At 45.4% G+C, this 26,588-nt stretch overlaps 1 protein-coding gene across 5 annotated transcripts in view; it reads left to right on the top strand.

Annotated features, from left to right (window-relative positions):
• Window positions 1–2,962: 2,962 nt before the first annotated feature.
• Window positions 2,963–26,588, top strand: part of Foxp1 (forkhead box P1) — a 395,763-nt gene continuing 372,137 nt past the window's right edge. For all 5 annotated transcript variants that reach the window (XM_037204353.1, XM_037204351.1, XM_037204352.1 and 2 more), the window contains exon 1: window positions 2,963–3,055. The gene's annotated coding sequence lies outside the window, so the exon portion shown is untranslated. The remainder of the gene's footprint in view (window positions 3,056–26,588) is intronic.

Raw genomic sequence — 26,588 nt, 5'->3', positions numbered from 1 at the left:
CCCCATTTTGAAGATTTCTAAGGTTTATATGAGGCTGAAGGCATTCCTGACTAGCACTCTTGACTGTGTCAAGGTTAAAGTGGCCATGGTCAGAACAGTCAAGCTGATCCATAGGCCGGTGTGATTATAACATCCCCTTCTCTTTCCTTGGTATCCACAGCACTTCCTTCCACCTGTCACTTCGTCCTGAGTGACATTGGAAGCAGAAAACAAGTTGACCAGGTTTGTTTTCCAGTCGACTCTTGCTTATTTTTCCTCTGGTGGCCCTTTGTTTCTGTGGGGCTCAAATTTACTATTCATGAGACCCATTTTAATCAATGACCGTATCAGACAAATGGAAGCTAAGCACTGGTTAGTATGGTGGAAATAAACATGGGCTCTCATTAATGGTGCTGTCTGAATAATGAGTTGAGCGCTGTGTCCTGAGCCACACTGAGAGCAAGCAGGCTCCTCACTGGAACGACAGGCTGACAGCCACGTCTAGGAGTACAGTCATTAGTGTGCCCCGCCATCAATGTCATGGTACTGTGTCAAATTAGTTAGTGTCCCCTTAGCCGAGAAGCTGGACCTACAAATTATCCTCCCACATCCCTGGAAGCCGTGTTTGCGAAACCCGCGATCAAGTGTGAGCAAATTATTAACACGGCTCATAAATTAACTAGTTTACAGGCTTATAACATTTTACAAGTAGATAATAAAGGGCCCCAAAGTTCCCCAATGGCTCTGCCCTGGTGTGAGGACTGAGAAGGGCTGACTTTCCCTTGAGGCATGTGAAGCTGGTCCTTAAAGAGGTGCAGCTCTTGGGGTCTCAGAGTCAGTGTTGGGGGATGCTGGCCAGCAAGTGTACTTCCATTGAAGACAACATAGTGCACTTCATTATCTTATTATGCTGATGAGTCCATGACAATGGTCCTTTCTCATGATGGCAGTTCTTAGGAGTTTACATTTTAGGAGCTTACATCCGAATGATCACTGCTTACCCCAATGCAAATGTCCTTTTATTTTTATTTTTTTTTTTTTTTTGGTTTTTTCGAGACAGGGTTTCTCTGTGTAGCTTTGCGCCTTTCCTGGGACTCACTTGGTAGCCCAGGCTGGCCTCGAACTCACAGAGATCCGCCTGGCTCTGCCTCCCGAGTGCTGGGATTAAAGGCGTGCGCCACCAACGCCCGGCGCAAATGTCCTTTTAAAACATTGTTTTTCCTTTTAAAATGGTTTTGATGCATTCTTATGCCTTGTTTGAGAAGAATAATGACCACATAGCCTACCTTAGGAGAACTAGGGTGAGTGTGTGTGTGTGTGTGTGTGTGTGTGTGTGTGTGTGTATCCATCACTGTATACAAAGAGGTTATGTCAGGTGTCATCCTCAAGTGCTTCCCACATTTTTCTCTTGGTGAACCCGGGGCTCACTGACGGGGATGAGGCTGGCTGGCCAGCAAGCTGCACAGACCTCCTCTCGCCACCTCTCCAGCACCGGGATTGCAAGTCCACCCCACCAAACTCCTTTGTTTTTCTTGATGTGGTTTCTGGAGTTGCATACAGGTCCTCTTGCTTTCACAGCAAGCACTTTCCTGCCTGGCTCATCTCACAAGCCCCAGAACAAGGACGCTCACGCTTGTATGGCTTGAACAGTCTATGTGCTGCACGCAGCTGATGCCCAGAAAACAGTGTGGTGAAACCAGCCTGAATTTATCTGAATCTGGAAGAGATACCCAACCAGAGCACTATCTCTGAACTCCTCTCTGTGTTCTGCCTGACAGACAACCCACATGGTTTCCAGAGACATGTGACTATTCAAATCATGTAACTCCATACATCTTTTCAGTTTCAGCTTCTCAGTTTGACTAGTCTAAGAAAATGGGTACAGTCACCAAATGTTGCCCACACATACTGTGGGAAGAGTTCACATATATCCCCTGAAGGGCTTGTACTGGGCCCTCATTCTGTTTCTCCTAGAGCATTCCTTCTGTAGCCTCCCCAGCCATGGAGGTGGCATGGTCGCCTCAGGGCTTCCTGGGGGCCTTTGACTGGCAGCTTACACATTCAGAAAGCACTCCGAGGGCCATTGACCGCTCCATCAGCAGAGTTGGCCAACTCAGTAAATAGTATACTCATAACTCAACCAGACCCACAGAAGCCCACGGCTTTAGCATACATTCTTGCCTTCCATGACAAGGCTGTCCTGGCCCCTCCTGGCATGTGAAATGCAGTTGGTAAAATGACAAATGAGACAATGTGTCTGGCTGACAGGCAAGAATTCACTTGCCTTTTCAGGGCACCTGTGTCTGGATGGTACGGGTTTCCTCCTGGCCTCATCTACAGGGCACCTGAAGCCAGGTTAATTGACCCAAACCTGAAATGAAATCTTCATTTTGCATCAGTGTGTCTTCTTGCTCTTACTTCTCAGGGTCCGTTAGCATTAATTCGGAGAATGCATCCTTAGAATGTGGCTTGAGAGAGAGCTCTGTAAAATGCTTGTCCCATGAGATGAGACTGTGCTTTCAAATCCCTGGCACACACATAAAACAGTGGCAAGTGTCGCTCATCCCAGAGCTAGTAAGATAGAGACAGCCTGATCCCTGGCACTTGCTGGCCAATTAGTCTAGCCGAATGTACCGGGTTCAGTGAGAGACCCTGCTTCCCAAATTATGTGGAGATGTGTTTGAGGAAGTTATCTCAATCTGACATCTAACCTCCACACTGATGCACACACGTAGCAACACACACACACACACACACACACACACACACACACACACACACACGAAATGAGGAATAGACACTGATGAACACTTCAGGGAACCACCTCACAGAATATCTCTGCCCTCAGGAGTGACAGGTGTGCTTGGTTTAACATTTTTCATCGGAAAATATTGGGGCCGATTTCACGTGTGAGGGGAGAAGTCCAGTGATGCCCCCGGACGCCCTGGCCCTAACCCTTTCTCTCTCCTTTTTGCCTCCAGGGTCCTTCTGTGTGGTGCAGTCTTGTGGCATTCTGCAGGCCCCCTGCCAGTGACCCCAGGCTTTTTATGGCTGTGAGACTTATTAAAAGCTCAGGGTAAGTAACCAATGTCTGTGTCACCAAGGGGTGGAGAGAAAATTGTGGGCCATCTGCCCCAGGATCAGGCATGAATTCCCAAGCTGGAACTTTCTGTGACAGTTATATCACTTTTAGGCATAGGTACCTTCAGGCCTGGGGATGGTGGCTCAGTGGTTAAAGTGCTTGCCTCGCCAGCATGATGACCTGAGATCAATCTTATGACAAAAAATAAGATATTTAAAAAAAAACAAAAACAAAAACAAAAACAAAAAAACAAGCCGGTAGAGACAAGTGGATCTGGTGGCTTTATTTAGAGAGTTCTATGTCCCAGTGAGAGACCCTGCCTCACAAAAGAAGCTGAGTGTCTCCTGAGGAATGGCACCCTTGCCTCCACACATGTCCATACGTGTGCATATGTACCTGCACAAACATGCACATTCATGAACACACGCATTCACACCCCAAGCAGAACAAACTAAAAGAAATCCCATTTGTGCCTGGTCATGGGTCATAGTTGCAAGAAGATGTCCGAGTGCAGAGATGGCTCCGATTGTTTCCAAAGGGCCAGAGAGTGACTCTAGTTATCCTCCTGGGCCCCAGACAGTGTCTGCTGCAGTTAGGCGCCTCTGCCGTTGGTTAGCAGAGTTAACCATGGGTACGTGAAAAAAAAAAAAAATGAGTGGGGCTACTATGTCCCCATGAACGTTGTATACCAAATAATTATTGAGCTATATTGACCTGAGGGCTTTGGTTTGCTCCCCCATCCTCTGATACGTCAAGGTTGGGGGGCCATCCATGAACTTCACAGCTCACAGGGTTACTAGTCTCTCTGACCTGGAGCAAACTATGAATGAGGGAGAAACAGGGATTTGAAATCCCTGCCCTTCCAACCCAGCGGGAGACTGGCAGGCTGGAGCGGGGTGGACTGTATGTGAATGGCTTCCTTCCATGGGAGGGGAAAGCCCTTCCATGTCTCTGGCTCCCCAGTCACCTTCGCTTTCATTAGCTAACCCAGGGTGGTGGCATGCTCTTTTATTTTGTGAGTCATGTGGTCTCTGAGCTCCGTCTGTGTTACACTTGATGGACACGCTGTTGAAATATCTCTTTAGTATCAAATATGGATGAAGGGCTACACGGGTAGATTATGGCAGGCTAAAGATCAAATGCCAATGACGAGCGATTAAATTTCCTTTAATCATCAGAATCTGAGAAGCCTTTAAGATCTTCCACCTTTAATATGGGCCTTAATAAATAATAATGCTTTGAATGTCTGCAGTATGTTTGAATTTCACAAGTCTTGCATGTCAAAACATATAGACAGGCTCAGCAAATACACGTCCCTGGACCAGCAGTACTAATTAAGAAGGGAAGTCAGGGTTAAACAAACAGCTTTAAGAATAGAAGGTGGGAACTAGAAACCCAATTTGTGGATTTTTCCTAGGGTTTTGGTCCTCACGGAGAACGGCAGTGCTATCCAAAGAGGTGTTTCTGTTCCACTGTATTATTTGCAAATGACTGTCTTAGAACAGATGCTACTGTAGGGAGGTGGACGAATTTGCTGTGTGCTCTTTTTCATAAAACACACGTGGAGAGAGCAGTTCGTGCCGTCTGTCTTTCTGCTCTGCCTGCTCAAGGGTATTAGTGCTGTCTTGCCACGTGGTGGCTGCCGGGTCTCCAGTCATGGCTCCTAGAACCTGCAAGGAAGATATCGAGCCAAGAGATGAAAGTGGCCTTTCTCACAGAGGCAGGCCCCTTTGCTCAGCTTCCCTGAAGCCTCCCGCGTGACTTCTAGTCCCATTCTCTAGATTCCTGAGACACGCAGCCTTAGCTGTAGGAAATGTGGTGGGCGCTCCAGAGGGATGGAAAGTAGGAGATGTGGGCAGTTGCAGAGCTGCTCGTGTGCTTACTTATGCAAAGTTGTCCAGTTGTCCAGGGTCATGTTTGACTTACTCTGAGTTCACATTCCCGTCTGTCCGAGTCTTAGCAGAGACTCACATCTCAGCGAACTCTTGAGCTTGAACTCATGCTGAGCCTGAGACTTGTGAGGGATACACATGTCCCCCAGACAGGTGTAAAATTCTAAGTCCTGAATATGCAGATGAGTGTTCATTACTGTGGTTCTGAGGTTTTTGTCCAGGTTAAGTCATGGTATCCCAATGACATGGCCACTTCTTATCCAGTGGTGCTCTCCCAGTGTATTCAAGAGACCGGGTTGAGGGCCCTACTTTGGCCTGTCTTAGCGGACTTGAAGATATGACAACCCATCTCCTGCCATTCCCTCCCACTGGCTGTGGAGCATGTCAGCTGATCTCTTCTTACCTTCTGGTGACAAGTGAGTTGCCCTGTCCACATTCTCTGCTTCAGATTGACCTGGATGTGCTTTCTGTGAAAATTCTCTGCTTCAGATTGACCTGGATGTGCTTTCTGTGAAAATTCCTAACTGGCACAGTGAACAGGATGGAATTTGCCTTGTCCTACGAGACAGTCTCTTTGTCCCCAGCCTGTGCTCATGAGAGAAGTAGACTTGTGTTAGCAGGCTTGCTTTCACACCTGCTGTGGACACAGGACAGCAGTGTGACCACACTGCATGTGCTGGAGTTAGATTGGCTTGGACTCAGACCCTATTCTTCCATGAGCTTCCCTTATTAGACTGGACAGGTCATTCAACAACCCTGAGTCCCAACTGTGTCTCACCTGGAAAGTGGGTACAAGTTAAGCAGTTAGTAGATGATCTTGTGCTTAGCAGAGAATCTGCAAGATGATTCAGGCAAAAAGCTTAGTACAGACTTTGGCTCTTAGCTGAGGCCATCATTGCACAGAGCACTTCCCACGGGAAGGCTGGCTCCTGCCATCCTGTGGCTGGGTTGTGGATAGTTGTCTGTCTGATAGAGCATGCACTTTTCACAATCCAGTACTTGTTGCCTGGTGTTCCCTTTAAATATATGTGCAGCTTTGAAGGGCAGCCCTGATGCATATCCACAAGTACCTCTGCAGCTCTGAACCCGGGACGGTGGCCCCACAGGCAGAACACCGAGCTTCAGGTCCTGTTTGGGTAATGTTTCCTAAAGATGAACTGTTTTTTTCTTCCAAGCTGAAGTCCCAGCTCTGCTTATGACTCTTTGCTCTTGGTCACATCAATCTCTTCTTCTGTGCCTCAGTTTCCTTATGTGAAGTGGGGCTTGAGGTGTCACCTGGGTCATAGGGTTCTTGCTTCTATAATGAAGTGGTTCATTCCCCATGCTCTGTGCTCAGGGCCTGGAACACAGTTATCAATTTGGAAGCAAGGGCTTCTGGGCGATTCCGTGAGAAATCTTATCTTGGGTTTTCTTACTTTCCAGTTTAGAGTTTTCTGTTTTCTTTACTCTTTTTCCCTTATTTTTTTTTTTGCGGGGGGGGGGGGGGGGGGGGGGGGGGGGGGGGGGGGGGGGGGGGGGGGGGAATGAGGTAGAGGGGAGAAAAAAGGGCCCTGCTGTGTAGCTCAGGCTGGCTTTATACTTGACATCCTCCAGTCTCAGTCTTCACAGGGCTAAAATTACACACATACCACAATGCCCTGCTGCACTCTTTGTTTTCAAGGTGTCAGGGAAGGGTAGAGACTTGATTCCTGGCGATATTTGTGTGTTCATGTTTGATGTACTAAATTAACTGTGAGATGAAAGCAAGAAAGAGTGGGTGAGGAAATTCCTGTTTGGTAAGAACACTTGGTTCAACCATGAGGACCTGAGTTCAGATCCCAGAAGCCACCTAACAAGCATAGCCACATGTGTCTGCAACACTAGTGCAGGGCTTGCTAGTCAGTGAGTCCTGCCTCTGATGTGACAAGATCCAAGTTCGTGAGAAACTCTGTTTCAAGGGAATAAGGCAGAGAATCAAAAAGGAAGACACCCATTGCCCATCTCATGTCTTCACATGTGTGCATGAGCGTGCATATCTCTCCTCTATGTGCACACACAAAAATGCACAACCGTATGCACAACACAAGTGTGGAAGTGAGTGCAATTTGTTTGCTGTGTACGGACAGTTGGGTATCTGTACCTTGTCTCAGACCATATGAGGTCCAAATGTCAAACACAGCAGCAGCTTATCATCAGAGCCCAAGCCATTTCCTCAGAACCTAGGAAATGGGGTATTCAGGGTACTGAACCTCCACTTTGGCCATCTCCCTGGGGATCCATTTCTCTCGGTATTAGATCTGGTTTGATCTGCCTGGCAGTAAAGGAAACTTGTAGTGGTGGAAAGCCTTCTAGGTGTGGTTCAGTGCCTAATTGACATGTCAGTCCAAGTCTTCACGTTCTTATCTTTGGATGGAAAGCTCACATTTGCATAGATGGAAGGAGTTATCTATAAATAGCCCTCACTGTTAACACCTTTTACCTGCTTTGAGGGGGTGGTAGGGTGCTATATTGTTCCATCATGCCAGTGGTTGCCGTGCATCCTTCAAAATAGGGTTGTTACATAAAAGCCAAGGTGTAGAGAATGAATGCCCCCTTCCACTTCTGCACATCACATCATTTCTGCTGATAAAAGGTGAATATATATAATCTTGCATTCTTACTGCCATCAGCCTTGGGCTATATAAAGAATCAAAATTGTCATTTTTTTAGTTTATAGTTTATACCGTCTCAGCATATAAAATAAAAGGACACCATGAAAACATTGACAAGGAAGCTAGGAAATGGCTCAGGTGGTAAGGTGCTTGCTACAGAAGAATGGAGGTGTGGATTCGATCCCCAGTACCCATATGAAAGCCAGGCACAACTGTAATCCCAGCAGGGAGAAGGCAGAGGCACGAGGATCTCTGGATTTTGAACAGCTAGGCTACCCAAGTTAGTGAGTTCCACATTGAATGAGAGACCCTGCCTCAAAAAATAAGGTAGAGAGCACCTGAGGAAGGCACCTGACATTAACTTCTGCTCTTTGCATTTATATGTGCCCACATATACATGAAAGTGTTGCCCCTCCAGAATCTCTCTGTTTCTCTTCCACATCTCCACATTTCCCGGTGGGTGCGTGCACAAAACAAAATGAAACACAGTACAGTAGAAGGCATGGCATCCTTTTGAGGAAAGAAAAGGATCAAATCCAGTGAGTACCAGTCAGTAAAGGCAAGCATACAAGGTAGGAAAACTTGGAATCGGCTCCTGACAGGCTTCAGAGTAGCTAACACCCAGCTATTGGGATCTCTAAAAATATCTAACACCCCTGTTTTCAAATATCATTTGAGAATGTAAAATAATAATTCACGGAAGGGGAACCAGGTCACACACTGGGAATTGGGGTGAGTTATGTTTGCACAGGAAATGGGCCAGCCTAGACCCACCTCTTCTGCCCTCTGCAAGGCCCCCGGGAGTGTCAGCAAGAAGGCCTGGGAGCCCCAGCAAGTGTTTTCTTGAGTGGTTTTGAGGCTGGCTGCCCTGTGTGAGTCCAGCCAGGTGGTGTGGGTGCCAGGTGACTCTGGCTGCAAGTTGCTGGGGCTGGAGTTGTCAGCACCAGCTTGTACAACAGGCCTGGCCTGCTTCATCTGCTGTAGAGAGCCCAGGCTTCACCCTTGTCTCTCTGTGTCCTCAGTAGTCTGGCTTATGTGACATGTCTCTTCTGCATGGACCTACTTCCTGAATGTGGCCATTGCTTGGGAATCCTCCTCACAGACATCATGCTGGGGCCCTTGGAGTTTGCATAGGCGTGTGGGACAGAAGCGCTGGCCCTGTGCACCTTCATCCCATTCCCTGGCAAGGCCAGGCGGTTTCCCCCTGCAAAGTACTGAGAGATGAGTGCCAATTTCTCCCTTTCTTTTTCCTCCTCCCCCTCACCCCTGCTCACCCCCAGCCCTATCCTTGTCCCTCTCTCTAACCCCTCCAATTCCTATCACTATGGCCAGCTCTGTCTCTGTCTGTCTCTGTTTTATGGTAGTTGTGGGGATGGAACCCAGGGCCTCTACCCCTGAACTCCATCCCCAGGCCCCAAGATGTCTTTGCTTTTTTTCCTCCTTGAATTTTCTAAATTCATGAAAGAATGTAATCATGAGGACCTCTGCACAGAACAGTTGAACGAAACAGACCAACTTTTGAAGTCTGCCCTGTTGCCACTGCCTTTACTGAGAATTAGCTGGGTGCCTCATGTGTGTCTAAGAATTTGACATTGTTCACTCAGAACACCTCTGAGGCTTCTACAAGTCCACTGTGAAGATGAGGAAACTGAGTCACCGTGAGGTGCAGTTCTTTGTGCATGTGTGCAAGTGTGGGGATTTGAACCCACGCCTGATTTGCTATGGTTCATAACCACTGCTCAGCTGGTCTCGTCTGCGTTCCTTTTTGTTGATCTGCAGAGGTTTTATTTTAACATGTCCATGGCTGTTGATGTGAACTTTGGGAACTACTCGAATGCTTTGTCTATCCCTTTTCCATGCATTTAAAGTTGTATATATTTTATTTATTTGCTTGTTTGTTCTTACTGCTAATACGGGCGTATGGGGAGTGAAACTATGTCCTAGTATATTTAGGAACAACACATCCTCTATCTCCAGTGGCTACGTCTGTTAGGACATTGCCTCCCCTTTCCATCTTCTGAGTTGTTTTCCTGTGATATGTTATTCTAATTAACCTCACATCTATAGCCCTCATTTTATGTCGAGTTAGCCTTTGACCAGCCAACGATTGATTTGTTCCGCTCAATCTCCTGTGTGAAATAGTGGGGTTAGCTAGAGTGCCCTGCCCAGAGCACTGGTCCTCTACCTGGGGCATTTTCCGAGCAAGCTAGGTCAGCGCATCCTCCTTGCACCTGAAAGCACACACCGGGGAAGCTTTTTATTGATCACCATAAAGATGTGGCCACTTAGAGTTAATCTCAGCTACCTGAAGAAAACCCGTAGTTACATGGTCAGGAGAATTGTAGATTCATAAGCTGTGTGTCATGGACAGTATTAGTAAAATAGAAATCTGGGAGATGCAAGAAGCCAGTAGCCAGGGACCACAGATGATCTATTTACACTGGAAACTTGCTGTGTGCATTTTTGGTGAATTAAATTGCAGAATTAATTCTTAGTGTCACTCTCCTAAGAATTTCCAGTGATGAATGATGTTTATGCGACAAGCATTCTTGAATGAAAATAAAATCTTCTGGACTGAGTTTCCTCATGTGGTATCTATCCGATGAGAACCTTCCCAGGTGTTCAGGTTGATACAGGCCATGATGTTTTGTTATTGTTGTTTTCTCTATTCTGATGTTTTGAAACAGGATCTCACTCTGTGACTCAGCCTGGCTTCCAACTCTCAATCCTCCTAGCTCAGACTCTAGTGTGCTAGGAATGCAGATCTGTACCACCACGGCACACCCAGAGTGGCTTATCAACACCTTTACCTACAGAGAATGCACTGCAGTTGGCGCCTGTGTGTCTCCTGCTCATTCCTGTCAGAGGGCATGGATGATTTTAAACCCTATCAGTTGTCAAAGGCTTAAAAATTAGTTGAGCTATATGTCTATCTAACTAGATGATTCAAAACATCTTTTTCCATATGCCCTGGGTAGAACTTATTTTTTATTTGCACATGTTCCTTGCATTCTAAAAATTGAACCTATTAAAGATGGTGAGATTTAGCAAAGAACTCTTAACTCTACATGCTTTTAAGGCGTTGCTGAATTGATAATTTTCATGTCTCTCATATCTTCTCCTTGGCCCAGGATCCATCCCCCTGTCTGTATCTGCGCAAATGACTTGATTAATTAGGCAGTCTGTTAATTCTGATTACCAAGTTATAACAGATCAGTGTCCAAGCATCGCTGTGCAATTTGGATTAAAAATCTCTTTATATTATCAAAATAAAATTTACATTTACAGATAACCATGTTGAAATATGTTACCTTTAAAACAATGCATCTCCCAAGGGAGAAAATTTAAAGGATAAAAAATGATTTCATCCTCCCCAAGTTATCATTATTTTTTTATTGTGACATTCGTCAGATTGTCTTTCATGAGGAATATCCTTAAAAGGATGGAATTTTCTTTTTAGGTCTGGAAATTATAGCCAGGGTAGCCCGCCTGTGATCCAAGCATGATGGATGCATTGTGTTTTCCCTTCCGAGTAATTTAGTACCGTTGCACGTGCTTATATGCCAGTTCTGACCACAGTGGCCTCTGATATTGGAGTCACTTGTAGAAGTGAACTTTGGCAGCTTGTGGGGGAGGGGGGGTTTCATCAAGCCTGGCTCTCCTTCACAGCTGAAGGCATTGATGGTTATTAAAGACCACTAGGCCACGTCGTCCTTCTCCTCCTTCCCTAATGGCTTATTGCTAAGAACTATCCAGCATCACACAGAGTCTTGCTTCCTTCCTCCTCACTCTGTATCCTTGTGGGCCTTTCTTGGTCCATACCAGTGTGGTAGAAAATGAGCAGGTAAGGGCTGTGGAGAGGTTTCCTCAGTGGGTCAGAGCACTTGCTACACAAGCGTTTGACCTGAGTTCAAAGTCCAGGACCAATGGAAAAAAGTTGGCCATGAATGCATGCACCTTTGGCCCCAGAATTGGGGGCGGCAGTGGGGTATTGACCAAAGAAACCCCGGAACAGGCTGGCCAGGCAGCCTTGCAAAAGAAAGATGAACTCAGTGGAGGATGGTGGGTGTCTTAAGAGAATAAGACTGGGGTGTGCAACACCCCCCCCCCCCCGATTGTAGCGTGTGTCTCTGCGCATGCATTCATTCCTCTGCCACCACACATATGCACGCATACCCTCCACACACATGCATACACACATTAAAAATTAAGAAAGCGAGCAGGTAAGTCAACACAAGAATGAGTTTGCATGTCCTATGAATCCCAAAGTTTGTGTTTCTAATTGCCAACCTCCGGTAACATCTGCAGCAGCGACCATCACTGCTTGTGTCCCCCCCCCACACACACACACACACTGCATGTTCTCACCTTGTGCACTCAGGCACACAAGCAACACATGATTTGTATGCACACACTCACAGTGTTTGCTGTCTCAGAGGTGCCCAGACTGCTGGGTGGAAAAGTTTCAGCACCAGTGGACTCCCCGTCCCAGCTTCCTAAGCCACATCTGAAGCTGCACAGCTGCCTCGGCCGTGGCTGGAGTCAGTGGAGACGGCGGGTTTAATCTGTACCCACTCTAGGAGTTGACCAAGCTAGCTTTATAGGAATTGCTGGATTCAGCTTCTGGGGGAAGTAATGGAGAAATGGAATGGAGAAAGTGTGTGTGTGTGTGTGTGTGTGTGTGTGTGTGTGTGTGTGTGTGTGGTGTGGTGTGTGTGTGTGTGTGTGTGTGTTGTGGTGTGGTGTGTGTGTGTGGTGTGGTGTGTGTTTGAGAGAGAATGTGGAGGGAAGTAGAGAACATTGGCAGATGTGTGTGGAAGGCAGAGATCAATGTGAGGTGTTTTCCTCAAACATCACCCATTGTGGTTTTGGAGACAGGGTTTCTCAATGCCCTGTACCTTGTCAACTAGTCTTGGTTGACTAGTCAGTGAGCTCCAGAGCTGTGTCTTCTTTGTATTACTGGGATTAGAACTATGTACACCGTGTCTAGCTTGTGTGCATGTGTGCGTGTGCGTGTGCGTGTGCGTGTGCGTGTGCGTGTGCGTGTGCGTGTGTGTGTGTGTGTGTGTGTGTGTGTGTGTGTGTGTGTTGAAACGTGGGTTCTGAGGCTCCTCTCCAGGTCCTTGTTTTTGCAGAGCAAGCACTTTACCAACTGAGCCGTCCTCAGCTGAGAAAACGTTGCGCATGTTTACTGAACTTGGTGTACTGTTGATTGCTCTTACTGACCTGACCATAGCCAGAGGCAGTAAGCCTTAGTTCCCGGGTTTCCCTCCTTCAGTAGCACCCAGTACCGCCTCTCTTTGATCTAGAAGACTAGTCTCATATTGAAGGCAGATGCAGAAGGCTGTTTAAGTAAGATTGGCATTTAGGGGTTCTGTGAATCCGATTAGTTTTCTTAATTAGGAACATTTGACATTCGTCATAGGTGACTCTTATTTTGAAGGGGTGGTTGCTGGCTGTTCAAAGGTGAAGGGAGGCTTGGGCTCTCATTTGGCAGCTTGAGTGACAGCATGATACTTGAGTTTCCTGCTAGCTTCTCTCTCTTCTAAAGAAGGAACCAAATAAGGGATTTTAAAAAAAAAAACCCATTCTTGATTATATTAATTCTCTAGTCATTCTCAAAGAGACATTTTGACACAGAGATGTTATCTGGGACATTTATAGGTCATTTTCAATCAGAACTTTAATTTATGTTATTTTATGTAACTAATTTTTTTGTGTTTCTGCCATTTGAATCCTGGGCCTCATACTTCCCGGGCTCTCTATTAAAGATCCATATCCCCATTGTTGAGTTTATTGTTGTTTGCTTTTCATTTTACCCCTGAGACAGAATCTCCTTGTCAGTAGCCCAGGCTGGCCTTGAACCTTTGATCCTCCTGTGTTAGCTAACGGTGTGCCTGGATTAAAGGCATGTGCCACCACACCCATCTGAACCTTTAATTTTAATTTGTATGTGTATATGTGTGTGGTTGTGTAGGTGTACATGCACATGCAGGTGTGTGTTCATGTGCATGCAGGTGTGTATACTTGTGCATTCAAGTATTTATACATGTGTATGCAGGTGTGTGTACATGTGGAGGTCAGATGTTTACATGGGTTGTCTTCCTTAATTGATCCCCACTTTCTTTCTTATTAATTTTTAAAATTTTGTGTGTCTGCGCGTTTGTGTAGGTGTGAGTGCACAGGGCCATGGCACACGTGTAGAGGTCAGATGACAATTTTGAGTGTTCATCTTCTCACCCTTTACCCTGAGAAGGGGGTTTCTCTCCTTCACTGCTGTGTATGCTAGGCTAACCAGCCTGTGAGCTTCCGGCCATTCTCCAGTCTGCCTCCCATCTCCCTACAGTGGCACATGGGGATTACAGATGCTTGTGCCCCTGCATCTGACTTTTTTGTGAGTATCCAGACTCAGGGAGTCAGTCTTCAGTGTCAAGCACTTTCCTAGTGAGCTCTGTCCCTCCCACCTTAGTTTTTAAGGTAGGATCTTTTACTAAACCCCCAAACTCACTGAATCAGCTGTCCCTGCAGGCCAGTGGACCCCAGGGATCCCCTTACAGATGTGTGTCGTCACACTAGGCTTTTTTCCATGGCTGCTGGGGATCTGAACCCACCCCAGGTCCTTCTGCTTACAGGACAAACCCTTTACTATTGCCACAATCCAAATTTAGTATTTTTGATATGTTATATTGGTTTTACACATTACATAAAAGTCTTAATAATAGGACAAAAAAACCATCTAGGAATAACTGCCTAAGGGATGAGATTAGAAGTGTAATCAACTTGGATTTTAAACACCCTTAGATATAGAAACCCCCCCACCTCAGGGGTCCCTAAGAAACCTCAAGGGCAGCATGGAGGAACTTTCTGGATTAAGTGCCTTCTCAATGAATACAGCAGTGGAGAGAAGCAGGCAGACTCCTTGCAAGACTGGGTACTATTACTGTGTGGCTTTATTAATTGGATTTATTCCTTTAAAATGACCCATGGATGAAAACAACCACCTCCTCTGTGGTCATGGTGAGCAGATGTTTACCGTAATTCTCTGCCCAGTGGGGAGGGAAAAAAAAGCCTCTTCGACCCAACACAAACAGCCACGTTGGCCTGGCTCGGTCAGAACCTTGGCATTTGGGTCTTACTTTATATATCACGGCTCCAGTTCCACAAGCTTTCCAAGTGTGAGGCTTAGCTCACCAGCTTCCACATCTGCAGGAGAGGCTTGCTCACAGAGATCTATTATGTGAAGGCTTCATTCTCACACTGTTCTTGACCTTGGCCCTTCCTCATTGAAACCAGTATCCCATCTGCAGGCCTCTGTTTTTCGTGCCTCTTCCTGTGAGCCCCTCCGTCCCTCTTGCCAGCTTTTGCCTTGGTCTGTGGCTATGCTATGGGGGATTTTGGTCATAGAAGTCAGCTCCAGGTTTGCCTTCTCTATGGGAGAGCCTGATTTCTTCTGGCATTCTGTGAAATAAAAGCCGTCTCTTTTATTCATAGTTTGAGTTTGCAGACCTTTCTTTCTCCATGTGGGCTTGCTTGACTGCCTCGCTTCTGCATTTTGCCAGTTCCGGTCTTTTTTTCTGAGCACTAAGTGATTGTGAACTGGTGGCGTCTCTGCCCACACCTGCCCCCTCATGGCTCCGTGCACAGCGCCTCCTCCACACGGCCCTGGATTTCTCTGTGGCAGAATGCTGCGTGCTTGCGGGCAGGGCGGAAAGGAAACACAACAGCAGAATTTTGCTTTTCTTGGGAAACTCCTCCCTTGGAATGGGGGACTCTGGGTGGCTCTTCTTATTTTGTTTCCGTCGCCAAAATAAGCAGGGATCTTGAATAACACCAGCATAGGAAAAAAGAAGTAATTTTAAAATGAAGGGGAACATATGTTCATGTTGAGAGAAAGGGTTAGAAGTGGACACTAGCTGTGGTTCACTGAAGGTAGTGGTGTCTTCCTTTTAATGCTGACCAAGTTTTGATTGATTTTATAGTCTAAGTTGTGTCCCCACGTCCCCAAGTCTCTCCTTTGAATCTGTTGTAAGCTAATCTTGAGTTTAGTAAATCAAGGCATGCAGGAAATGAGCTGATGCATGAAATAGAAAATGGAGTTCTGAGTTTGTTCCATTTGTTCTCTGTGGTCTAGGTTGTATCTCTCTTACTTTTCTCATTGCCACGACAAAGATCTGGTAGAAATCACTTAAGGGACAAGAGGGCCTTGTTGGCTCATGGTTCAGAGAATCCAGTAGTCCATCATGTGGGGAAGGCATGGCAACCGAAACAACCTGGGACGTAGCCTGTTGACCATAGCCTGTGGAAGCTGGTCATACAGCGTCAAGTGGCAATGAGGGAGCTGGAATGGAAGGAGGGCTGATCATATCCCTCAAAGACCCCCAACCACTGACCTACCTCTCCTCCCATGCCTTCCACCCCTATGACTCCCCAGGCTTCCAAAACAGCCCACAAAATGGGGACTGAGCGTTTAAACTCCCGAGTCCCAGGGGGTGGGGTATTCTCTGGCGATGCCATTTGACATGAGGTGACTGCGCTAGCCTGCACTAGGCTGAAATTGTCCAAATAGGGTTCTTATTTGATCTTACTTGAAGAGAGTGGAAGGAAATCTTGAGTGTTGAAATGAACCAACGATGTCCGCTCTAGCTGTTTGCCTGATTAGTGGATGTATTAGCTGTCCTTTCATCCGATTCCAGAAAATGCCTGTTTGTGAAAACAGAGCAGACACTTGAGTTTTTCAGACAGTCTGTGGGTGGCGGGTCTTGAAAACTCTGCTAATTTGCAAAATGGGGAAAAAATGTAGGAAAAATAAAAGAGAACGAAGGTCTTAAAGGATTCTCATTCACCCATTACATTCAGAGCAGAGGAGAAGCTCACCAGAGAACCCGTTCCTTTCTGTAAGTGAAGTGCCTGGGTCCTTAAAACCTAGTTGTTGTGAAAGGAGAAGCCCTGGAGCATTCTGGGTATTGGCATATGTCTACCCAGAGGGGCTTTAAGGGTACTTGCAAGTACAGTTATCTTGGTTGCGTCTGGATTCATATGTGTGGTTGTGTAGTTTTGCTTGTTGGAGACATACTCAGTATAGCTCTGTCTGCCCTTGAACTCAGATCCTTCCACTTCTGCCTCCCAAAGGCTAGGCTCACAGGCCCGTGCTAGAGTGCCCATAGCTTGTGGATCTAGTTCTTTTTTTTTCCAGCTGAGACAGCCAGAAAGATGGTTTATTGTACATGAATTACCCTTGGCCACAAGTGAGAACAGAACTAGTCCAGAACGCCATAGGTCCAGGGCAGAGGGCCAGTGGGACTGTTTTAGTTGAAATGAAAGCAGTCAAAGTCTCTCAGGTGGTCTCTGTGAGCCGATGGTGACGTTCCAGGTCCATTGAGACTTAAAGCGATAGTAGCACACAGTCCACCAACTTGTACCAGCGTCATGGCCTTCAGCACCCCTTACGTCTGCCCCTCCAGCCTCTCGGGTGCACAAGCCTAGTCTCCTTGGACTCTTCTTTATCCTCTTGAGCTTCAGCCTGCACATTCACTTCTTCCTCCACGTCACTCTCATGGCACAGGAGTTTCAAGGAAGATGGCACTAAGGCCAAGAGAGAATGTATCTAGTTCTTTCCTGTATGTGCAGAAGGTGCATATGGATGCCTACTTAAAAGCCGTGAAAAAACTCAGCTCTTTAATAACCTCTTCTTCCAGTCTTGACACAGTAGATTTAGTAACTGGTAGGGTGGGTCCCAGTGTATATTCAGTCTGTTCAATTAAAAAATAAATTCAATTTTTTAAATTAATTAAAAAATTAATCCCAGCACTCGGGAGGCAGAACCAGACAGATCTCTGTGAGTTCGAGGCCAGCCTCGTCTACAGAGCAAGATCCAGGACAGGCACTAAAACTACACAGAGAAACTCTGTCTCAAAAAAACAAAAAAATAAACAAACAAATAAATAAAATAAACCCAAGGCTTAAGTACTCTGAGTAGGGGGGAAAATAACCCTAAGAGAACCTAGCTATCCTCTCTTCAAGGAGCCATCTCCTAGCTCACAAAACTGTCAGAGAGTCAATCTGTGCACACGAGTATAGGGCCCTCTTTTTAGCCCTTAACAGTGTCCTGTGCTGTGCTTTTTTTTTTTTCCTTTGCCCTGCGTAGTTATTCAAAGGCTTGGTGGCTGCAGATACCTTCCCTGTGTCAGTGAAAAGTAGTCAAGGCCTGGGGGATGCGGGCAGGGCCACACTGGAAATCCTCAGGCGTCTTGTTTAACAATTCTAATGTGCCTGTTTATCAAGTCCTTACACTATGACAGCGCAACCAATAAGCAGCATTCTAACAGCGCCTTTTTGAGTCCCTCACAGATGAGGCAGCCACACTCGCTGCTTTCACGGCGCCGATGAACACACTGAGGCTTGGGAAGGTTAGCTGTGTTAAACTGCCTGGGGCTTACAGAAATAGTAAATGAAACTGAGCAGGGACAGTCTGTCATCGTGCAGTTACAAGTTATGTCTTGGGACCAGTTCCCAGGTTCCCTTGCTGTGTACAGCTGTGTAAGATGGCTGCCTTGGGGGAAGCAGGGTCCAGGGCAGATATATATTCATGCTCCTTCTTGTCTAGAATTATTTTGGAATTGAGAGTTTTAAAGACACACTTCATACTCAAATCAAAGCTTGTTTGTTCCTTAAAATTCTTGTTTGTTTGTTTCTGTTTTGCCATTTTGATTCCTTAACCAGTAAGAATATGGGCAATGCTCTGGGTAGACTCCCATGATTCCCTATGGTCTCCAGGGTCAAGCCTCTCCTCTTGGTGTTCCCTCTCCACCTTTCTTTTCACCCACTCTGATCTTGATAGAGGTGAGGCAGCTTGTTATTTGTTATGGGGTCATTAATTCATGCTTCATGAGAAGAGATGTGTTCAGGGGAGTATTCTGAGGAACACACTTTTGTTATATTCATCTGCATCTTAGGAAGGAGCTTAGCCGTAATAGGGGAAAGACTGCAGGCCTCCCAGCAAGGTAATTAGTAAAATTACATTCTTGAGTCTAGGAATTGCTATTCAAAAGCACTGGATTCAAACTTGGCGGGGGGGTATGTTTCTAAAGCTGTGTCTTCTGCTAACATGTGATCACAATTTCTTTATTTAAGAAATCTTTGATAAGAAGTTCACATTCTGCCAGAAGCTCCCATGGATGCATAATTTTGAGATAAGATCAATTCAAACTTGTGTCTTTACTGAGTAAATGTGGTTGCCAGAGATGTTGCTGAGTCTTAAGAGTTTTCTCACAGTGCGGTGGTGGTGCACGCCTATAATCCCACTTCTTGGGGGCAGAGACAGGCAGATCTCCTTGAGTTTGAGGCCAGCCTGGTCTACAGAGTGAGTTCTATGATAGGCTCCAAAGCTACACAGAGAAACTCTGTCTCAAAAAAACCAAAAAAAAAAAAAAAAAAGAAGAAAACAACAAAAAAAGAAGTTCATATTCTGCCAGAAATTCCCATGGATGCATAATTTTGAGATAAGATCACTTCAAACTTGTGTCTTTACTGAGTAAATATAGTTGCAGAGATGTTGCTGCGTCTTCGGTTACTCGAGGTTAGAGAGCAGACCCCAGGACGTGCTGGTGGCTTTGGTACCTGCCCACCTGCAAGCAAGACTTGATGTCGTCTTTTTCTGTGTTTGTGTGTCCAACGACCAGTTTCCCTCTGAACACACCTTTCAAGTCTCACGAACTTCGGTATGTTTTCGGTTTGGGTCATCTCAAGATGTTTTCTACTTTCCTTTGCCAGTTTTCTTTTTATCCTTTGGTAATTTGGCAGTGTGCTGTTTAATTTTCCTTGTGTTTGTGAGTCTGTCAAATTTCTTTCCTGATTTCTGATTATATCCCATTACCATTGAAGGACTTAATTTTCTACTTATGGAGTTCCATTTTTTACTCAGCATACAGCCCCTTCTGAGGAGGGTCGTTGAGATAAGTGTGTCTTCTTTCATTAGGGGAAGTTTCCTATGGCTGGCTGGCTGGTCTGGCTCCTTCTTAGCACTGTTTCTGCCTTCCATCTTTTTATTTACCTCTGCCTCGTTGTCTTCGCTTAGGATAATTGGGGTAGTGATTCTGACAGCCATCATGTAGTCCCTTCTCGATTCAGGTCCATCCGTTTTTGCTTCTTGTTCTCTGAGCCTCTGTTCTTAAGGGTAGACTTTCTTGAGATGTTGGAAGTAAAGCATACCTATTATGCAGCCCATTCTTAGGATTCATTCAGGTTTTTGTTTTAGACATGTGATCAAACCTAACAGTAGAACTGTAGGACTATCATGGGGCAGCCCTCTAACACTGGGGGAAATACACCCCCTTTGTAGGTAAGCAGAAATGAAGGGTCGGTAGCTTATTTAGCCAGGGTATTATTTTGTTATTGTAGGCAGCTGGTGAGGTCCAATTGAGGCCACATCAACATTATCTTCAGTGGCAGATGACCGGGCTTCGATTTACCCAGATCCGTCTTTCATCTCCACTGTTCCAGAGCTCTGCATAGACTGGGCCTAACTCAATACAAACATATTCCATGGGAAAAAATATGCTTTTGATGTTTTAGCAAATAAAGATAAAATGCAATTTTCTCACTACTGAATCTGTGACTCTACAGCCCTCTTGGTGTGCTGGCCACGTGGCAAAGTCCAGGTGCAACTGTCATACAGAAATTGCTTTTCACCCAAAACACAGAAATGTGAAATAAACCAATTTGGGCACAAGTTGTGTATGCTAGATTTACTTAGTATCTGCCGAACATCTCCCTGCATTCGTTGTATTAGGACTAATCAAAGAGTTAGAAGAGCCTGGTTTCTGTGCATAAACATAGGTAGAGTCTACGTAGATGGCCCTTCTGCTGATGGATTACTTTTGCTAACATTGCTGTAGCCAAATATGTCTTATTCTCATTACAGTAGCATTGTATATTTATTTTAGATCCGTGTCAGTGGGAAGATGGAGTGGAGCTGATGTGAACACACGTGTGCACATAGAAATTATTTCTCACTGAAAGGGTTGTGTTCAGACAGACACATGTAGCTCAGACTGGCCTTGAACTCACTACATAGCTGAGGATTACTTGGACTCCTTTTACCTCCGCTTTCCAAGTGCTAGGGTTACAGGCGTAAGTCACACACCCAGTTTTTTGACAAGTTTTAAGTACTTATTTATCTTTGATAATAAATATCTTTGTATCTGTCTTACTATCACAAGCCGTATTTTGATGTTTACTAATGGGTAGGGTTGGCTGTGATAAATTCACTTTGAGTAAAATGGGATTTTTCAGAAGAATATATTTATGTGTTAAAATTGATTCAGTAATAGATCTGAATGGTCTGTAGGGTTGGTCTTTGGTAGAAGATAAGTGGTACCCTATCTTAACTTGCTTGGAACATGGACCGATTGTCCTTATCATTCCTGTTTCAGAGTGCGACCTCCCTACCTGCTTGAGTTTCCCAACAGCTGACAGCTAACTGCTCCAGCCCCAGACAGCTACTGGAGTTCCTGGTTCACAAATAGGAAGTAAACAGAAAATCTTGCTAATTTGAGCCCAGTGGGAACCTTTACACTGTAATGAGGGACTAATTTTGAAAGCACAGAGACATCTTAGAGAACGAGAGCCAAATTTTTAAATGATCTGAGAGAACTAATTGAGAATGGTACTTAAGAAGAGTGAGACGCTCACACATGGAAGAATTGCAACCGGAGAGGCGAGGCCTCCAGGAGCCTGAATAATTATGCCATCTTAGTTAAGTTCCTGCGGATGCTGATGTGAGCGTGGGAATGATAATGCACCTTAGAAGACAGGTTTGTGGTTGAAATGCTCCTGATAGATTCTGACAAATTAAACAGTGGTGAAAATGCTTGGAAGTTCTCCAGGCCCTCAGCATTACTGATGTCAGTGAAGTAGGAATGGGCGATTAATTTGCGGCCCTTATCATCCTTAGGATGCTCCTGTTGTAAACGTAGCCGTGTGCAGGCTAGCTCAGCGGGGTGCGTTTTTTGTTGTCAGCTACCTTTGACATCATAATAGATTTTAGTTGCCAAATCTTTCTCCATAGAATCAAATGGAAAAGAGAACCGTCCAGGATATCTGGACCAGAGCCAGGCGTGAGTAAACATAAACAGACATTCTGACATGGACAGGCTCCCACTGGGGTGTAGGAATTTGATGGGGTTCACTTTTCTTTTTCTTCTTGCTGTCTCCTGGCACCCTGTTCCAGGTGAACACCTTTTATTCTGACTAAGAGCTCGGATGCTGTTGGTTATGTGTTTCCTCATTGGGGGTGCAAGTTTTCTAAACCCAGCTGGTGATGTACCACCTGTTGCCCTGGTCTTGAGGTTCTATGGTGTGGTTGGTTGGTTGTTTTTCTTTTTGCTTTTCTTATTTGTATTTTAAGCATCAATTTCATTACTTGAATAAAATGAATGTCTCTCAAGATTATTGAAAACCTGGTTGGAAAGAGATTTCAGGTAGTTAGAGATATTTCTTCTATTTGTTTGTTTGTCTGTTGCTAGTTTAGTCAAACTTCATTTTACCACTTCTGTGACAACTAATGAGCACTTGCTTTTTACCCATTTGTTTCCCAAGAGTTTCATTCTTGTCCTCTGAATTACTCAGGAGGCTGGAGAGATGGCTCAGTGGTTAAGAGCACTGGCTACTCTTCCAGAGGACCTGGGTTCAGTTCCCAGCACTTACATGATAGCTCATAACATTCTGTAACTTCAGTCCTGGGAGACTCAGCACCCTCTTCTGGCCTCCGTGGGCACTGCATGCATATGATACATAGATATGTGCAAACGAAGCCCCCATATACACCAAACAAAAATCTATCTCCAGGTTACTTCTTTTTGTGTGTTTGCTGATACATGTATCTTGGACATCTATGGAGTGAGAGGATAACCTTGGGTGTCCTTCCTGAGGAATGTTATCCACCTTGTTTTTGGAGACAGGGTCTCTGATTGGAATGGAGGCTCACAATTGGACCAAGCTGGCTGGCCAAGGAGCTCCCAGGACCTGCCTGTCTCCCTTCCCCGGTACTGGCTTTATATGCATGTCACCAGCTCCGGCTTTTTTTATGTGGGCATTGGGGATCAAACTTGGGTTCTCGTGCATTCACAGCATGCACTTTACAGACTGAAACATCTCTCCAGCTCCCCAAATTGCCTCCTCTAAAATGACTTCTTTTTATATAACACATTTTGGCAGCTCTCACTTTGATGTGTGTGGCCATCTAGCTTCCACTCTCTCTAATGCCATTTACCCCATTTAGAAATAATTTGCCACCCCACCACACTAACTTTTATCTTTTATCTTTCCTTTTCACACACCTGCCTGGAGTCACTACAGAGGCAGATCTTTGAGTGCATTCCCTGCGAGCTCAGAGGTTGATGTCAGGATGGGCAGTAGAGGAAGGAGAGCTGCCTGCTGGTGGTCCTTGTGTCCCTTAATGCCATATTTGTCCCTGTGGCAGACCTTCTGTTGCTGCCTTGTGCTGGGGCCATATTTGCTCCCGATACCTAATAAATGTTGGCTGGTAATTGAAATGACAGGTTATCGGTTCTTCTATAGTGAGAAAGGGCTTATTAACCTCTGCTTAGCACAACTGTGTCGTCCTTGGGATGCAGGTGTCAGGGTTGCATGCAGCAGCATCTTGAAATCATGCCTGTTGGTCTATTTGGAGTTCCGGGTACGTAATGGCATACAAGATCCTACATCTTTCGCCGTTCATCTAGAAGATGTATGTGCTTGCCATTACTTCAAAGAATAGTCACCATTCATATATCTGACATATAATAGATACAGCTCAATTATGCGTTTTGTAGACATAGACTTTAAATATTTTAATAAAGTAAACTGAAATAACGGAAAACTATTGTTCCACGCTCCACTACACACATGCCACCCACAAATGGTCTGATCCCAAGTTTTCTGCACAAAAGTGATTTGTGTCTACTGAGCACCTCCCACATGGCTCATATAAGCAAATAAGTACATTTCAAAGTTTACTTAACTTTAAATGTACATTGATGTGGACATGTGTGTTATGGCCACTCTTAGATGGTATTCATATATATATATATATATATATATATATACATTTGTATGTAAATTATTTAAAGATGGGCATCCTTGGAACCAGCCTTTAAAACAAGAAATCAATTTTCATCAACACTCGGGGATGTTTTCCTCTGGCATATAATTAAGTCCAGTCGTTTCCCTCTACTCTGCTTTAGTGTTGATCATTTTGTATAGGTAGGCTTGAAACTCCAGTTCATCTTCCAATAGCTAGTTTCAAGCAAGGAGTAGTAGAGCAGGAGAGCATGACATCTCAACACCTGAGAGGTGGAGGCAGATCAGCCTTAACGACATAGTGAGTTTGAGGCCAGCTCCTAGTACATGTGAGATTCAGTTTCAAAAACAAAAGAAATCTACACATATACAAATCAATCCCCCTTGCGTATGTGCACACACACACACATGCACTCATGCCTGTACACCTTTGTGGTTGTAGATTTCTTAAGGTCTTGGGGAAACTTTTCCCTCCCTTCCTTTCTTTGATTGGTTTGCTTTGTTTTTGTGGGTGACTGTCTTGCTGTGAAGTCTTGGTGGGCCTAGCGTTCACTCTGTGGTCCTGGACTGCCCTGCACTTGCCCCTGGTCTCCTGACCAAGCTTCTAAGTGAGCGAGCTCCAGGCTAGAGCTCTTGCAGTGAAGGCGTGTACTAGCACACCAGGCCTAGTTCCTTTACATTGTAATTTTCAGTATTTGGATGATTTCCATCCTTTGATGGCTTACACGGAGATTAAGACCTTCCTTATCTCCATTTAATATGTGGTTTATTACCTTAAATTCTTTTGCCTTCACATTCATTTCTTTACCTTTTTTTTTTTTTTTTTTTTTTTTGTACTGACTAGTTTTCATGTCATCTTGACACAGGATGGAGTCAGTGGGGAAGAGGGAACCTCAGCTGAGGAACTGCACCCACCCCTGGCTGGTGGGCAAACCTGTGGGGCATTTTCTTAATTAGTGTTTGATATGGAAGTGGTACCAGCCCTAGACAGGTGGTCCCGGGGCTTACAGGAAAGCAGGCTGGGCAAGCCATGGGGAATCAAGTCAGTAAGCAGCTCCCCTCCATGGCCTGTGTCTCCTTCAGTTCCTGCCTCGACTTCCTCGATGGTGGAGTGTGATGCAGAAGCATAAGTAACACAAACCCTAAGGTTGCTTTGGTCACTGTTTTATTGCAGAGGTAGAAACACTAATGGAGAGGTTTCTGATTTTAGCTTCTAGTGCTCCGAGGTCATTATTAGTTCTCTCGTGTGTTTGCTCTCCATCCCTAATGGACTCTTGATTTATAAAAGGAATCCGTTCTTCTTTCTCTCTTTTTCCCAGATTCATTGTCTGGATTACACTCTGTTTTTAAGACTGGATTTCACTCTGTAGCCCGAGCTGGCCATGAACTGGGAAATTTCTTGCCTTAGGCTGTTGGGTCCTGGGGTTTTAGTCATAAGCCACTGTGCCTGCTAGATTTCTTCTTCATCCCCATGTCTCAGGTCACCTGATTCTGATCTGTTGCTTCTCCAGGTCTTGTGTCCTACCCTGGTCTTCATGTCTTTGAGGTTTTTGTGGACTCCGGATTATAGACATAAAAGTGAGAGTCTTTCCAGTGCACACTTTCATTCTAAAGAAGTCTATGGTTTCTTTTTTCCTTTATTCTAAGTGTCTTTCATTTGACCTCAGATTTTTTATTGTAGTATTATAGGTACTCTTTTGAACTTTTACAGGGTCATCTTCATTTGGATGGTGTTCCTACCTTCACAGATCTCTCTCTTCTGGGCTGTGTTCTATTCCTGTCCTCCTGACAGAAATTCCTAAAAGTTACTGTCTTCTCTTCCCTTGAGTCTTTCTATCTCTGTCGAGAATGCTATGGATCTTTATCTAGCAGATCTTTCTCACCGGTGAGTCCTATGCTAGCAGAGATGCAGGGGCTCTGTTGTAGAAGGGTGGGACCACCAAACATCCTGGACCTTCAGACTTAATGCAAAGGAGCCATTTGCCCCGAGCCCGTTGGGAAGGGGACTCTGACAGCCTTCAGTTGTGTGCTGTGCAAGGGTGTGTGTATGTACATGTGCGCAGAGGCCAGATATCAACTTGGGGTGCCTTCTACCTTTTAAATATATTTAGAAGTGTCGTTTTGTTTTTCAGGCAGGGTCTCTCATGTGGCCTATGTTGGCTGACGAGCTAGCCCCAGGGCTCTGCCTGTCTCCACCTCCCTCCCCAGTGCAGGTAATTGCAAGCAAACACTACCAAGGTTTCTTGTGATCAGACTTGGTTCTCATGCTTGCAGGGCAAGGACTTTACTGACTGGACCATATTCCCAGCCCCACACCTTGCATTGTGCACCAGCTGCCCAGGCTTTCCCCGCTGCCCAGGCTTTCCCATGGGTTGCAGAATATTTGTTTAACTATGTAAAGATGTGTTGCATTTGTTTAATTATGTAAAGATGTGTTGCTGCTTTACCTTGCCTGCCTAAGGCACCTGATTGGTCTAGTAAAACGCTGGATAACCAATAGCAAGGGAGGAGGTATAGGTGGAACTTCTGGGCAGGGAGAGTGAGTAGGAGGGGGAATTGAGGCTCCAGGGAGAAAGACAAGGAGACAACAGGGAGATACTGGGGGCCAGCCAACCAGACATGGAGGAAGCAGGAAAGTAGGACATACAGAATGAAAGAAAGGTAATATGCTCCAGGGCAAAATGCAAATGAATAGAAAGGTTAAATTAAGTTAAAAGAGCTAGTGGGACAAACCTAAGCTAAGGCAGAGCATTCATAATGAATAATGAGTCTCTGTGTCTTTATTTGGGAGCTGGTTAGCAGCCCAGGGAAAATTCCAATACATCCATGCTCTTCTGTGCCCCCTTACGTTCCCATCCTCTCCTCACACGTTCCCTCTGTCTTTTCCCGTATGGATCCTGCTCCTCTGTTCAGCTTGCTGCCTCTGCA

Source organism: Peromyscus leucopus, chromosome 3 (genome assembly GCF_004664715.2).
Source record: "Peromyscus leucopus breed LL Stock chromosome 3, UCI_PerLeu_2.1, whole genome shotgun sequence".
Lineage (NCBI taxonomy): Eukaryota > Metazoa > Chordata > Mammalia > Rodentia > Cricetidae > Peromyscus > Peromyscus leucopus.
Note: the sequence above shows the minus strand (reverse complement) of the source record. Positions and strands in the feature narration are given on the sequence as shown.